Consider the following 16,614-nt stretch of genomic DNA (forward strand, 5'->3'; position numbering starts at 1 on the left):
CATAATCTGAGAGGGGACATAAGCGCCTCATCCAGGGATGATTCTCGCCTATCCCAGCAGCACTTGGTGTATCCGTCAAATGAACAAACAGCTAAGAAAACAGATAGATGGAAACTGGATAAGTTAGACACCCAGCTTTACAAAATGACACAAACCTTCACTTAAACCATCTTTGGCATTAGGTGGGCAATTCTCTCAAGAGCCATATTATACGTATTGTAACAGATAGAGGGCGCTATCGCTCCCTTGATCCCTTGTTCGAGATGCCAGACACCAGATAAAAGTCCAATATGACTTCATTTTATAATAATAATGTGCACAAAGCACCCTCCACTCCACAATACTCATAAATCCAATAAACAATAATCACAATCCTCCACTCCCAGACGCGTTTCCACCCTTCCACCCAGCTCAGCTCACCATCTGGGATTTCCCATGGTCCTTTTATAGTCCATGACCCGGAAGTGTTTATAACCCCCCAAGTCCATGTGACTTTCATCACTTCCAGGTCAGATAAAAAGTTCTCTTCTTCTTCATCCCGGAAGCACGTCATTCCTCCTGTCACTGTGACTAAGACGTACTTCCGGAGCGTAGGGCACGTAATAATCCTTGGGCCTCCTTGCAGCATCCTCTAGCGGCCCCCATGGTATCCAGCAGGGCTGTGGATAAAAACCCCATTGTCCAGGATTCCCTGCTGGCCTTCGGGGCACCTCCACGCTGTAGGGAAAACTCCACCTGGTGGCTTGGGGGTATTGGCCGGGATGAATGGCCGGCCATATATTGTCACACACATGCGCATGGGAGGCAGCTGAAGTGCTCACAAAGGGATAGTTCTGTGCCAGACCAGGGGGTGACAGAGTGCACTAATCCTTCCTCTTTTTCATTGGCAGACCATTCACGGGAAATTTTGCCTGGACTCGAGGATGTCACTTCCATTTTCCGGTCCCAATGATATCACTTCCAGTTCCAGAGCTGATGACAACATTTCTGGTTCCTGTCCCGATGACATCACTTCCCCTGCCTGGCTTTAAAACCACCATGTTTGCCTGCTGTTATCATTCTATTGTTGGACTGAAATCTGTTGAGACATGTCATTTGGAAGTATATGGGTGGCTGCCCCCAAACCTCTTTCTGTGTCTGTTCAATCATTTCCCAATATTTAAAGTAGTCAGCATAGTGACTAAGAAGTATTATTTTATATCCAGGATTTACCTGTATTTGCTGTATAATTATTATTTTGGCTATTTTAATTCATTTTTATGTAATTTCTGTTATGCTTGCTTTTTCCTTAACATGTACTGTATGTACAGTCATTAAATGTGTATCTATTGCTTGTGGTTTGTGGTTGGAGCCCCAGGAGGCGGGGCCACCCTGACATCACTGCTATAGGTCCCCCTTCTGCCTTTAAATTCAGTCAGAAAAGACAAATGGGGCACTGAGATCGTAGGAGCGTTACTCTAAATATTAATTTTGCTGGATTTTTGTCTGCTTTATTGGATTTGTTGTTGGATATTGTATTGAGACTTGGTTGCTTTGGATTGTCTTTTAAGCAAAATCTTTTTGCTCTTTCTGTGCTTTTTTCCATTTTATTATTTTTTTATTTTTCACACATACCTATGTGAAAATAACAGACTAAATAACAGCCAGTATGGCTTTATGAGAGGGAGATCCTGTCAAACCATTCATTAAAATTTTTATGAGCAGGAAACTTCCATAGTTAACAAAAGCAAAGCATACAATATCATTTATTTAGACTTTCCAAAAGCCTTCAATACCTTCCAATGCCAAAGCTTAGTTCTAGAATTAGAAGCTGTAGGCATCAGAGGTAACCTACAAATACTGGACCTCAACTGGACAGGAGACAAAGAGTATAGCTAAAAGTAGAATGCTCTACGTGGAGTGAGGGTCCCTCAAGGATTCTGTCCTTGGACTGTTACTTTTTCTGATTGATGACATAGATGTGAAATTTGCAGATGATACTAAATCTGAAGCAATGACAGACACTGAGGCAGCCAATACAACTCAGAACTTATTTTGCTTTTATGTATTTCCTGGATTTTGTGACCTTCGTGGTTGTGTTTTGGACTGTTCTCTCTAGATTTGTGTTTTGAGACTTGTTTGCTTTGAGATTGCCCATTTCATGCAACAGCTGCAATGCCCTTTTTGCCCCTTGCAGAGCATTTCTGTCATAAATATTTTTATTTATAATGAACCTTCACTGCCCCTGATGTATACAAGCCAATGGCCAACAGATCCTTCCGCTTGTTGGGGCCGCTGGCTGCATTTGTCAAGACTTTATGATGAGGTTCTCCCAAGTTCATAACACAAGTCAAGTCATAGCTGATAAGACTTGAGTTAAAAAGGGCCACCACTACCTGAAATTAACTGAATTATGATAATGGAATATACTATGTATATTAGCATGATGTACATGTGATGTCATGATGTGTACTAACATATAAGCGGAGAACAAACACCTTAATAAGAAGGAACAGCGAGTGGTAAATAAAGCATTGGTTTACTTTAGAGTCAATTGCACATGTAGTATTGATTTTCCACTGTTCACTCCTAAGTGCACTGCGTCTGAAACAAACTGTACTTAAGTAAAATAAATTCTGAAAGGCTATGTCACTTCAGAGTAACATAGCTACACAGTCAACTCTCATTTTAAAATAACTTCCTTGCATAATTTGGCATATTTATACATTATTAAAATATTTCAACAATACCCCATTACTTAAAAGGAATTGCACTTGCAGAAAATTGTATCAGTCTGTGAACGATTAGTGGCTGCATGCTCACCCGTCCATGACTGCTCAACAGAGTAACTGGGTGCCGGCGCTGCCACTTTGAACAATGAGGGAGAGTCAGTTTGGTCAGACAGCTCAGGCCATCACAGATAGCCAAAGGGCACTGCAGCCTTCAGATGTTTGGCTTTTTGGGTTATTTTGTTGTAGGATGAATTCATTACTACCCTCACTTGAAGAAATATGAAAGTGCATTTTGGTGTGGGGTCTGCTCAACCTGCGTTATCTGCTACACAGTCATCTCTAGTAAACAAAAGTATGTAGAACTATCATAGGTAGTTATAAACGACGTTAAATAAAACAATACAACTTCATACACCTAACATCTGTCTAGGAACACGCAACAATGTAATGACATGCCTGCTGTAGTTGTACTGTTTGCCTTTGGCAGGGCTTAGCTTGTGTAATGTTTGCTTTTAGTATACTATATTTCTCATCTCCAATGAAACAAATCAAAGCTGCCATGTTACAGAGAAACAGCACGAGGGGCGCGCTCCACACTGGCATGTGGCCAACGAGCTAAAGGGGTAAATTCACATATAATTTAGTTTACGATAGATAGATAGATAGATAGATAGATAGATAGATAGATAGATAGATAGATAGATAGATAGATAGATAGATAGATAGATAGATAGATAGATAGATAGATATGGAAGGCACCAGAATAACTAATAAGATTTAAAACAAACAGAACTTCTGACTTTAGTGTGGCGGATGGCCGGGGCCCTTGCCCAGCCAGAACGCCCAAAGTCTGGAAGGACTGGGGGAAAGAGGAAGAAAGAGGATTGTCGGGACAGTTTCTTCCCCAGGCTGATAGAGGGCAGCCCCCTTGGTTTCCAGTGGGGCCATAGGTTATGAGCACGGAGGCTCAACCCTGTTGGAACCTGTGGCCACCGCCAGGGGGCACATGGACCTTTCCAGGGCCTTATTTGGTCACACTTCAGCCACACCCGGAAGTGTGGCCAGAAGAAGCTTGTTAGGCACCTGGAGTCCATCCAGGTGCCTTATAAAAAGGAGCCGCCTCACTCAATAAGTGGACAGAGTCGGGAGGAGAGGACAATGCTTGAAGAGGAGTGGAGGAAGAAGGGACTGAATGGTGTTGGTGTGTTGCGTTGTGGTTACTGGCATTGTAAACTGTAAATAAACGTGTGGAGTGTGGCAAAACTTGTCTCCTGCCTGTCTGTGTCTGGGTTAGGATGGCAGTATTCCCCCTGGTGGCTCACAACAGATAGATAGAATCATTACCACAGAATGAGGTTTCGCTCCCTCTGCCCAAAGAGATCTCACCACAGTGAATTGTTCAACAATGGCGCAATCCTACAGTGGAGGACATTCCTTCAGATCTCGACTTGATGTTATTTCGGACAATCTGATGATTGTGATGGATGAGCTTGTTGGGCTGAATGGCCTGTTCTTGTCACAATTTTTCTAATGTTCTAATAAGGTATCTTATAAACTTCACCTGAAACATCTACTGATATGCTGTTAAAAATTTTACACGTGCAGAAGACATGATTTGATGGTGACATCCTTTAAGCAGACAATTGCTTGGAAACTGTGCAGTGAGGTCTCAGAGTCTATAGCAGAACACTCTAACTATTGGAAATGCCATGTTATATGAATGTTTATTCATAAAAGAGAAAAAAATGTGTCCCTCACACTCTCTCTAAACTACATCAGTCAGAGTAATTTGGCTCCGAGTGCAACAGAGGGCTTGAATGACTGAACTACACACAGTGGTAACAACTAGAAAAAAGTACAGCAGAATTACACGTCACAATGTTAATGTTGTCTGGTTAAGTACATTTAAAAATGAATATGAACTCTGGAGATTTCTTAGTTGGTGTGTGTTTTTTTTCTGAAAAATCAGCCATTTAAAAATGAATATTAGTTAGACTTTTATTTATTACTGGAAATCGTCTGAAAGCCCAAGACGCTGAAAAAGTGAAGGTAGTTAGTGGGCAAATTAATGTTGCGCATCATGAAGTGGAAGAATCTGTACCGTGTAGTACCCCTTCTGTCCACCGGGCGGCAGGCTTTTCACATAAATGACTCTGTTATGTAATGTCGAGTCGCTTCTCTTGGGAGTCCGAGTGTCTCCACCGTCTCGATGGTGATTCACGCCTCAAATGAACCTCGCTGCCGGTCTGTGAACAAGAATTTGATGGATTTGTTAGGTAGCAGGTCACTCAGTGCTGCTGTCTCTCAGCTCCAGCTGCATTCAGATCCAGTCTAGGGGGCTTTATGTATGGAGTTTTCACGTCCCTTTATGTCGCAGTGGGTTGCTCTATAAATTCTGTTTTCCCTCACAGATCCCAAAGGTGTGAGTATTAAACCGACAGCGATGTATTAGAGTGTACAATGAGCTGACACTCCATCCAGGGTTATGTGTTACCTTGCACTAAATACTTGAAGATTCCCATGACTATAAATTGAATAAGTGGGTTAGAAAAAGGAAGGATGGATAGATGTGACAGACTTCAGCACACAGGTGTGTCTATTCGTTTCCTTTATTCCTTATTTTAAAGATATCTGCTTTTTAAGATTGTATTCCCTTGTGTTCTTAAAAATGAACCTAACTGGTGCAAATAGCAGAACACCCCAAAGTGAAGATTCTATTAACAACTGTCAGGAAGAATGGACCCCCTAGTGGCAAACACACTGGAATTTAAAAGACAGGGCTGTCATATCGGTCACTGGGAGACCCCAAGCTAATTACTTCACTCCCCTGCTCTCCAATACAATTGTGTTATGGCTTTAAATTGAGTGGTCACAAGAGAAAAGTGGAGGGTGTTTGTCATTTCCACATGTGATCATTATGAAGAACCAACATTTAATAGAAAGAGAGACAGATGTGAAAGGCACTATATGATAGATAGATAGATAGATAGATAGATAGATAGATAGATAGATAGATAGATAGATAGATAGATAGATAGATAGATAGATAGATAGATAGATAGATATGGAAGGCACCAGAATAACTAATAAGATTTAAAACAAACAGAACTTCTGACTTGGCCATCCCAGGCCCAGGAGGTGTATTGCTGTTGGTATAAAGGACCCTCAGTCGTGTTTCTTGACACACTTCTGCTGAATGATTCATTGGCTGGAAGTCCTCAGGGTTTTCTGTGTCAGAGAGAGAATGTGCAGTGTTGTTCATAGTGGCACTCTTTCCTCTACCTCTACATCCAGGGGGGTCCAGAGTGTGTCCCATAACTGAGTCTGCCCTTTTAATCGGTTTAATTGCAGTAAATTGCCAATCCAGCACACCACAGAGTAGAACATTATGTCATATTTATTGCAAAGATAATTTTCCCCAAACACCCACCCTACACAAGACCCCATATTTTAGCAAACCCGAATTTGCCTAATCTAGTTGAGGGTCTTATCCCTTCTGCCTATGTCTCGGTTTAACTGCTGCAGTTTTTCGCTTTTTCTTACAAACTTGTTCTCAGTCTTAGGCTGTGATGAGTTTATTATTAATTTATTTTTATGGTAGATGAATGTTAAGTTTTTCTGTGATTCACTGGATTGTTTGGACTGATTGTTATTTATCCTTTTCTTATTGGTATGTGTTTGATGGCTGTATTGTAACACTTCTGGTTTAATGCATATTTCTGAAAAGTAATACAGTTTCTCTATTATATAAAAAAATCCTGGGACAAGATGATACGTTTCAACCTGGGCCAGGACGTGACTTTTTCAGAGGGATACTTTCAAGTCCCGCGAGACAAGACTTTGTGCCAAGAGATTTAACCACGAAATAAAAGATAAAAAGTATATGACAAAGTAGAATGTCATAAAGAGGTTCCAAAACGTTGGCGCAATGCACATATACAGAAGGTTAGAGATAATGGAAGTACTAAAATTCAAAAGACTCACAAAAGTGATAGTAAAGATCGCATTAGTGCAAATAAATGGAAATTATTACTCGGTGAAATAACACAACAGCGAAAAGAGATCTAATATATTGTTTGGATTTAAACTTTAAGTCAGAGACTTGTAGATAGTCTAGTTCGTGTTGCCATCAGGGAAAAGTAGTGTTTCTTCCCAATGAAGAGGCCTATCTGTGAGAATTAAAAGATTTGTTGTTTGGTGAAAGTGAAATCCCATGAGACAAAACGTCAAGCCCCGCAAGACAAGAGCTTATGAAAGAGATTTGGGAAAGTCCTGCCCACATCTAAAACATTTACAACCACGCACACGGTTCAATCATTTCTCATTTGTGTGAATGATATTGTCAGCCACAGTTCTTGTAGAGAGAAAGAAATCATATTTACTCACGGGCAGTTATATGTTGTGGTGTCACGATGTAATTCCAAATACGGAATCAAAATTCAATGCGACATTCACGAAGAGGTAAAAGTGAAGAGAGATTGAATATATGGACATATGTGATATGACAGAAGTATGTAGATATTGTTTGGCTTTAAACGTTAAGTCAGAGACGTGTAGATTGTCTAATTCACGGGTGTTGAACTCCAGTCCTGGAGGGCCACAGTGGCTGCAGGTTTTCATTCTAACCATCTTTTTAATTAGTGACCAGTTTTTGCTGCTAATTAACTTATTTTCCCTTAGTTTTAATTAACGTGACTCAGATCCCTTAGTTATTTATTTTTCCTTAATTAGCAGGCAAACATTAATGAGACACAATACAAGCCGCCACATGACCAGCTGACCTGTGCCCATCACACAATATCTGAAAATAAAGAAAGGTGAAGGTGATCTCAGTAAGGTTGATCTCTCAGGTCACCAAAACATTTGAATGGTGTTCTTAGAAAAAAAACACAAAAATCAACAGTTTTGGAAATGTCTGCTGTGGCAGAATGAGAGCAGCAACAAGCCATGGAATTAAATAATGGGTTTAATTAACAGCAAGAACTGGCTTCTCATTAAGAGACTGGCTGGAGTGAAATTGGTTGGAGTTTGACATTCTAATTTAGCTGGTCATCTGTTGGCTCGTCTTGCATCTCATTTCTGTTTGGTTGTCATTTAATGAAGAAACAAATCAATCCAGAGGACTAAATCCTTAAAAACAGGGCTATTAAAATGAAGGGAAAAGGAGTTAATTAGCAGTGAAAACAGGTCACTGATTAGGAAAAGGGTTAGAATGAAAACCTGCAGCCACTGCGGCCCTTCAGGCCCGGAGTTCGACACCCCTGGTCTAATTCGTGTTGCCATCAGGGAAAAGTTGTGTTTCTTCCCAATGAAGAGGCCTATCTGCGAGAATTAAAAGTTTTGTTGTTTGGTGAAAGTGAAATCCACATACGCGAGCGGCAGAGATTTAAAGTTGCTGGCGCAAAGCACAGGCCGGAGGTTTGGTGACTGAAGTTTCATTAAAATAAAAGAAAGAAATATGATAGATAGATAGATAGATAGATAGATAGATAGATAGATAGATAGATAGATAGATAGATAGATAGATAGATAGATAGATAGATAGATAGATAGATAGATAGATAGATAGATAGATAGATAGATAGATAGATAGATAGATAGATAGATAGATAGATAGATACTTTATTAATGCACAGCTCCATGCCTGCAATAGAGCCTGCCTTGCTCACCAGTTTATCCAGGCGTGCTGCTGCTGGAGTATGTGAATTTCCCCTTGGGATTAATAAAGTATCTATCTATCTATCTATCTATCTATCTATCTATCTATCTATCTATCTATCTATCTATCTATCTATCTATCTATCTATCTATCTATCTATCTATCTATCTATCTATCTATCTATCTATCTATCTATCTATCTATCTCCGAATGCACGGCAGCTGAAAGACATCACATCAAAATGTGCACGATATGTAAATGTGGCAAAACTGATGACAACAAAAGTAAAAGACATCACAGCTAAGGGAAAGTCCGATCTGGAAATGAAGCACAATGTGAATAAAATAAAAAACGTCAGCACAGCCACCAAAAACCTTCACAGGCGCGTTATAGTACAGAGAGCAAACACAGCCATAGCAGCTCAGACCGACAAACACTGACTTTCGCAGTACACCGAGAGTTTCAGTTTCCATCTTTGTTTTGTTATTTTTTTGAATGCTGCCCCTTATCTGAGCTCGAAAGGTGTAGGTGATGAAAATGGCAGTGCAGCAAGGGGCAAAAGAGCAAAGAGGACCTTATGGAAAAAAATCCCATGGAGGGCCAATAAAGATACTAAATACGCATATTAAAACAGGTTTGAAAATGCACTTAACGTCTTTGTCGAACTTGAACTGGCAAGCTGTTCTGTGTCCATGGAAAAGTCAGCTGAGACACTGGGAGGCACTGGGTGGCCAGTTGGCCGAGACCTCCAGGACTGTAACTGTGTGGTGAAGCACATCAAGGGTCCAAGGAGAAGGTAAAACTTTTTTTTTTTTTTTTTAATAAAAACAGTGTGCTCAGGTTTTGAGGGATGCAAGTGCAAATGGTAGCATGGCAGGGTCTTGGTGGGCAGACAATTGCCTCTTTAACACTCTGAGCTTCATGATAAGCAGACCTGCTTATCAGCTTAAAAGGAGTCTGTGCAGCACAGTGAGGTGGGCATCTGATTAGTAACCAAAGGTGGTACCATGGTGGATCAAATCAGCACAGTGCTGGCAGACAGGCAGGCAGGTGGTCTATCTGTTGGTCAGTTAGTGGCCCCCAGGAGGAGTGAGCAGCTGGCGTTCCATCGGTGGACTGTTACCCAATAAACACAAAGGGAGGAGCAGGAAATGATTGGGCAGCCTCCTAGACCCCAAGGGGGGCCTGTGGAACACGCAGCTGACGGCAGACGTCAATGGAGGCAGTCAGGATGAGAGTGGGAGGAAGGGGCCACAGCTGCTGGCCTCTCCAGCGATTGTGAGATCCGATGAGGTGCGCTGGAGAGACAAGAAGGAAAGACGTACGGGCTGACATGATCATATTGGAAAAGAAAAGGAAAAGAATCCGATCTCTTGTATGTTTTATGTTGTAATGGACTGTTTATTGCTGGTTTTAACCCATGGAGAACACTTTGATGGCTTATTTATTTATCTATTTGACTGCCCTGCACTGTTTCACTTGGCTTGACTGTTGAAATTCGAAGCACTGACCCATTTTATGCACCTCACTCTTGCTGTTTTAAGTGTCCTCATGGTCCTGGCTCATCTCGGTACTTGACTATCGACAGTCCCAGGTTCAAGAGTGACAAGGATGCTGCAGCCAACCTGGATTGTCACATTCTGTGTCTGACTTTGTCTAACTGACCGCAGAAACCCAAAAGGTTTATTTTCTACAGGGAGGCTGCTGATTGGGGTTTTGGTTTGTCAACTGGCCATTCAACAATTAATGAAAGGACAGATAATGCTGGACTCCATTTATGTTAATCAGTTTTGAATGGCTTTGTCTTTCTATGTGTTTAAACAAATCTGTATCTTTATATCTGCTAATAATATAATGAGTAATTTGCAAAATGTATATAAGCATTTTACCTGAGAACTTGTCACTGAGCTCCACACCTGCACTCGGCGAAGAGAGCTAAACAAAAATAAACTGAACTGAAAGAGAAATTCTAGGATCTATCAAATTAAAATGACCGCAGAAGCTTTTCATTTTATAGCGCCTTTCATGTTACATACTACATTTATATTTGGGGCACAGCCACATGCAGGCCTCTCATTTAGGACAGTCGAGTGCTGAACCCTGGAGCTTTCAGTTTTAATTACAGCACACAGCGGCTGAAGCCAAACCCCTGATTTAGTACAATTAAAGCTGTCAGCTGGGATTAAAGGAGGCGAAACTAAGAGTTATGTCACAATAAAACTAGTTACGCACAAAGGAAAATGAAGCTGCAAACATCATATTTCCGTGACTCCACACATTTAAATATGTAAGTGCCGATAAACCTTAAAGTGCACACAGCAGCCTCTTGTGACACTGGAATACAATTTGTTTATCAGCTCGGAAAACCAACCAAAGCTGGTCACGGCAGATTCTTTATGTAAAGTGGTGTGCCATATCCTGCAGGGAGTGCGCTCTGGCAGCATTTAAGTGTTTAATAATAATTACACGTCACACCAGTTTTTACACATGCCAGGAAAGCAGGCTCAGTGGCTACAGCAGAAGAACAAGATGGTTATTACTGGGGGCATAACGTGCAGCACATTCATTAAGAGTCGGCCCAACAGGTTCTCAACAGTAGCAGACGCCGCCAGGCGGGCGACGGGCACAGCCTGCTCTGTATGTTTATGTATATAGTGCCATTCACTTATGAGGAAACAGTTCAAGAAAGGCTATAGATGGAAAGTGTGGTCCTGATTTTTAGTATATTATTGTTATTTTTAAGATGTGAATTGTCAATAAATAAAATAAAAATATTGAGACTTAACTATATTCTAAAAACTTTTTATGTTTTTCTGACTGCTGTTAATATATAAAGGCAATTATGAGACTGCAATTTGCCATTGGTGTCAATAAAGCATCTACATTATCTATTATAGATTGATATAAAAAGCACTATATCTGTTATATAGTGCCTTTCATATCTTCTATATATATCTATCTACACTGTATAGCCAAAAATGTGCCATATCTGACTAAATTTTGACTATACTACCTTTCACATTAAATAAAATCAAATTTTGTTGGTCACAATTATACACAGTACAATATTTAGTAGAAGGCCTAGTTGCTAGGCTCCAAGACTGTGCATTAGAAAGATAATAAAAAAAGAAAATAAAAAATAACTACATAACTCTATATAAATATCAATTTAATGGCAACAGTACTGTGCATTATATTAAGTATTACAATTATATATATATATATATTGTCACGCTTGGGTTACAAAATTGCACAGAAGACCAGTGGAAGTTGAAGAGACTTGAATTTTTATTCAGACACTGCAAACAAACATTTATCTTTTAAAAGTGTTTCAAACATGCTCCTTGAAAGAGTTTACACCTCCGCTTGTCATTTAAAAGCAACCAAGGATTTCTTCTTCGGAGGAGGAATACGTGCCAGGAGCACCAGAGGTTTGAGAGAGAGAAAGAAGCAGAAAATCAATTTTTAACAACAGAGAGAAGTCGGCACAGGCTTTCTGACAAGGCGGAGTAGCGCGCGTGAGGCAGATTACACGACAGAGCCGGCCAGAAGGAAAAGGAGAAATGTGAAGGTAGTCTGTTTATGTTTCCTAGGGGTTTCCTAGGGCTTTTTCCAGGGGCGTCTGTATCTTTTTGGGGGTAGAATTAGCTTCGCAGCTCACAATATTATATATATATATATATATATATATATATATATATATATATATATATATATATCCATCCATCCATTTTCCAACCCGCTGAATCCGAACAGGGTCACAGGGGTCTGCTGGAGCCAATCCCAGCCAACACAGGGCACAAGGCAGGAAACAATCCTGGGCAGGGTGCCAACCCACCGCAGGACACACACAAACACACCCACACACCAAGCACACACTAGGGCCAATTTAGAATCGCCAATCCACCTAACCTGCATGTCTTCGGACCGTGGGAGGAAACCGGAGCCCCCGGAGGAAACCCACGCAGACACGGGGAGAACATGCAAACTCCACGCAGGGAGGACCCGGGAATCGAACCCAGGTCCCCAATCTCCCAACTGCGCGGCAGCAGCGCTACCCACTGCGCCACCGTGCCGCCCATATATATATATATATATATATATATATATATATAAAACTGCTCAAAAAAATTAAAGGAACACTTTAAAAACACATCAGATCTCAATGGGAAAAAAAAATCCCGCTGGATATCTATACTGATATGGACTGGGTAATGTGTTAGGAACGAAAGGATGCCACATCGTTTGATGGAAATAAAAATTATCAACATACAGAGGGCAGAATTCAAAGACACAGAGAAAACCAAAGTGAAAAAATGATGTGTCAGGCTAGTCCATTTTGGTGAAATCTCATTGCAGCAACTCAAAATCATATTCAGTAGTTTGGATGGACCCCACGTGCTTGTGTGCATACCTGACAACATTGGGGCTGCTCCTAATGAGACGACGGATGGTGTCCTGGGAGATCTCCTCCCAGATCTGGACCAGGGCATCACTGAGCTCCTGGACAGTCTGAAACATAATGTCCCAGAGGTGTTCTATTGAATTTAGGTCAGGCGAGCGTGGAGGCCAGTCAATGGTATCAATTCCTTCATTCACCAGGAACTGCCTGCATACTCTCACCACATGATGCTGGTCATTGTTTTACACCAGCAGGAACCCAGGACCCACTGCACCAGCATAGGGTCTGACAATGGGTCCAAGGATTTCATCCCGATACCTAATGGCAGTCAATGTGCCGTTGTCTAGCCTGTAGAGGTCTGTGCGTCCCTCCGTGTATATGCCTCCCCAGACCATCACTGACCCACCACCAAACTGGTCATGATGAACGATGTTACAGGCTGCATAACGTTCTCCACGGCTCCTTCAGACCGTTTCACGTCTGTCACATGTGCTCAGGGTGAACCTACTCTCATCTGTGAAAAGCACAGGGCGCCAGTGGTGGACCTGCCAATTCTGGTATTCTATGGAAAATGCTAATCGAGCTCCATGGTGCCGAACAGCAAGCACAGGGCCCACTAGAGGATGTCGAGCCCTCAGGCCACCGTCATGAAGTCTGTTTCTGATTGTTTGGTCAGACACATTCACAATAGTAGCCTGCCTGAGGTAATTTTCTGGGGCCCTGGCAGTGCTCATCCTGTTTGTCCTTGTCCAAAGGAGCAGATACCGGTCCTACTGATGGGTTAAGGACCCTCTGTGGCCCTGTCCAGCTCTCCTAGAGTAACTGCCTATCTCCTGGAATCTCCTCCATGCCCTTGAGACCCTGTTTGGAGACACAGTAAACCTTCTGGCAATGGCAGGTATTGATGTGCCATCCTGGAGAAGTTGGACTACTTGTGCAACCTCTGTAGGGTCCAGGTATCGCCTCATGCTACCAGTAGTGACACTGACCGTAGCCAAATGCAAAACTAATGAAAAAACAGATGAGGAGGGAAAAATGTCAGTGGCCTCCACCTGTTAAACCATTCCTGTTTTGGGGGTCGTCTCATTGTTGCCCCTGTAGTGCACCAAAGCAGCTGAAACTGATTAACAACCCCCTCTGCTACTTAACTGACCAGATTAATAGCCCAGAAGTTTCCTTGACTTGATGCTATACTCTGATTAAAAAGTGTTCCTGTAATTTTTTGAGCAATATTATATATATATTACTAGCAACTTGCCGCGCGTTGGATGACCACAGTTGAAGGACTCCCTGTTTAAACGCGGCTGCCAGTCGTGAACTGGGTCCTTCATCGCACTGCATTTGATTTTTGCATGGGAAACAAAATTTCAAAACAAAACCCATGATTCACGAAGTGTGGGACGTAGACTAATCAGAATCGTATACGTTGTGTAAATGGTTGTAAGGAAGAGGAGGATCATACCGTTGAGGGCGTCCTGTGCTTGTCGAGGGGGCATGTAGTGGTACTTCATTCTGAAGAGCAAAGCGATGTAGGTCATTTGAGTGGTCTTCATTAACTTCGTCAGTGACATGCAGCACTGTGTCATCGCGTCCGTCACCTTCATTGCACATAGTAATGTCTGTGGAGTCACACAATCCCATGGCATTTGAGTGGACAGAGTCGAGTACTTCTTGGTAAACAACGTTCTGTGTGAAGTATTTATTAGTATCTTGTAGTAATTTCCCTTGACTTTTGCAAGGCAATATTTTGACTTTCAGTTTTGGAAAACCTTTTCCTCTGGAGAAGGCGACATAGAGCTGGCCATGTGTGAAGACAGGCTCCGGTAGGAATATACCTACAAGATCTAGTGTTTGACCCTGCGCCTTCTTTATTGTAATAGCGTATGCCAATCGGAGTGGGAATTGCCTTCTGTGCATGTCAAAAGGCAGGTCAGAGTCATCCATAGTACCGAGACCTATCCTGGAGATGAAGACGTGTTGACCACGGTGTTTACCAGTGATTATGTTTGCTTCAAGTAAGTGCTCATGCGTAATGTGTCCTCTCTCTCTGTAGGAGTTTGTCTATTATGGTTGTTTTGCAATCGTAAGGACCTCTCGTCGGGTGTCTCATTGGCACGCTTTTGCGTCTTTCTTTCGCGATCACGGCGTAATCTGTCTTCTCTCTCTGTAGGGGTTTCAGTTGCCTTTCGTTGTGCGGCAGAGACGCGTCGTTGAGCTAATCTGTGTGAATGCTGAGTGTCCGTTTCTTGCGAGCGACTGGCACGCCTTTGCCTCTTTGCTTCGTGATCACGCTGTAATGTGTCCTCTCTTGCAGCAGCAGGTTCAGTTGCCTTTCGTTTCGGCATTGTTCCGTAAGGTCTCCTCCGTACAAGTGCAAATGGGTATCTGAAGACGGAAAGGCATAGTGGGCCGGAAGGGAGAAAATAGAAAATCGCGGCCTGAAACACACGAATTGGTGAGCAGGGGAACCATCCGACTCAGACGCGGGGCTCGAAATACTCACGTGCACAAAGGGGAAAGAACGGAGGGGGGAAAGCAGGAATTCTGAGAGGGGAAGGACTGGGGCGGCTATACAGCCAAAAGGAACCCGGACCCGGACACGGACGCCGCGCTGGGCTTTTATTATATAGATATATATGGTTGAAATAGTTTACTGTCAAACCACAAGTGTTACCTGGTAGGTAACCACCCATACAATCAGATTGTGATTCAGACTACGAATGCCATGAATATATATATATACAGTATATACTGTATATATAGTAGATGTCCCAGAGAATGGTTGGGTGTCCCACCCAGCACAGAGGTGAAATCCTTGCCTGGTTGGATGCAATAATTGAAGGATAGACTGAATGGGGGCAATACCCAGTCAGGATTCCTGGATGGGATGCCCAAAGATTACAAAAACCCAGTTAGAGCAAATGACTCCACCCCTTCTGGTCCCTGGGCCATAAAAGTATGACTGCCCAGAAGGAAGCATCACTTCACTACCGAGTGACCAAAGAGATGGAGCTCCTCTTTCACCTGAAAAGGACTGCACCCTAGTTCAATGCCTAATTCACCTTAATGGTGAATGTGCAACAATAACAGCATCAGTCTGTTGTGACTTTACCCTTGACAACAGGGCGTCCTTTAGCTCTAGGTACTGTCCTCATTTAATATGAGAATTGTGGACAGAAACTCCTCCTCAGTCTCTTTGCACTGGTCCTTAGGCAGTGGTGTCCCTGAACAGAGTACAGAGAAGAGGCCATCATCAGGATGGCCTCTTAGTGAGTGGACACCTAGTGATGTGTTCATCTGACCGCACCACTCTCTGCCGAGACTTTCTGCTTGCGGTTTCCCAAACCAGGCAGTAAAACTTTTTTGTTTGATTACTTTCAATGGTGGATGTATAGATGTTCTTTATATCAATGAATACTGCACATCTGTCCATCTGTATTACATACAAAACCATTCATACCTATCTATACAAATGGACAGACAGGCAGGCAGGCAGGCAGGTAGGTAGGTAGGTAGGTAGGTAGGTAGGTAGGTAGGTAGGTAGGTAGGTAGGTAGATCGATCGATCGATCAATCAATCTCAGGGCCAAAATAGATAAATATAGAATAGATACAATAGATAGTCATTCATATCTATTATATAATCCCTTTCAAATTTATTTATCTGTCTGAATGCAGCGACTTTCATGTCTTTCTGACTATCCAAGGAAGCAATCCTGACAAAGATGTGTATTTCGAGACAGATACACTTTATTCACTTTATATCCTGTTCATGTCAAATTGCACTCCCTAGCATAAGCCTGGTTGGATCCTGGATGTGAGACCTCTGTGTAAAAAACTATT

General features: G+C 42.1%; 1 protein-coding gene across 1 annotated transcript in view; it reads right to left on the minus strand.

Moving 5' to 3' along the window:
* Positions 1-16,614, minus strand: part of crybg2 (crystallin beta-gamma domain containing 2) — a 154,413-nt gene that overhangs the window by 97,553 nt on the left and 40,246 nt on the right. The window lies entirely within an intron of this gene.

Source organism: Erpetoichthys calabaricus, chromosome 14 (assembly GCF_900747795.2).
Source record: "Erpetoichthys calabaricus chromosome 14, fErpCal1.3, whole genome shotgun sequence".
In the NCBI taxonomy this organism is placed as follows: domain Eukaryota; kingdom Metazoa; phylum Chordata; class Cladistia; order Polypteriformes; family Polypteridae; genus Erpetoichthys; species Erpetoichthys calabaricus.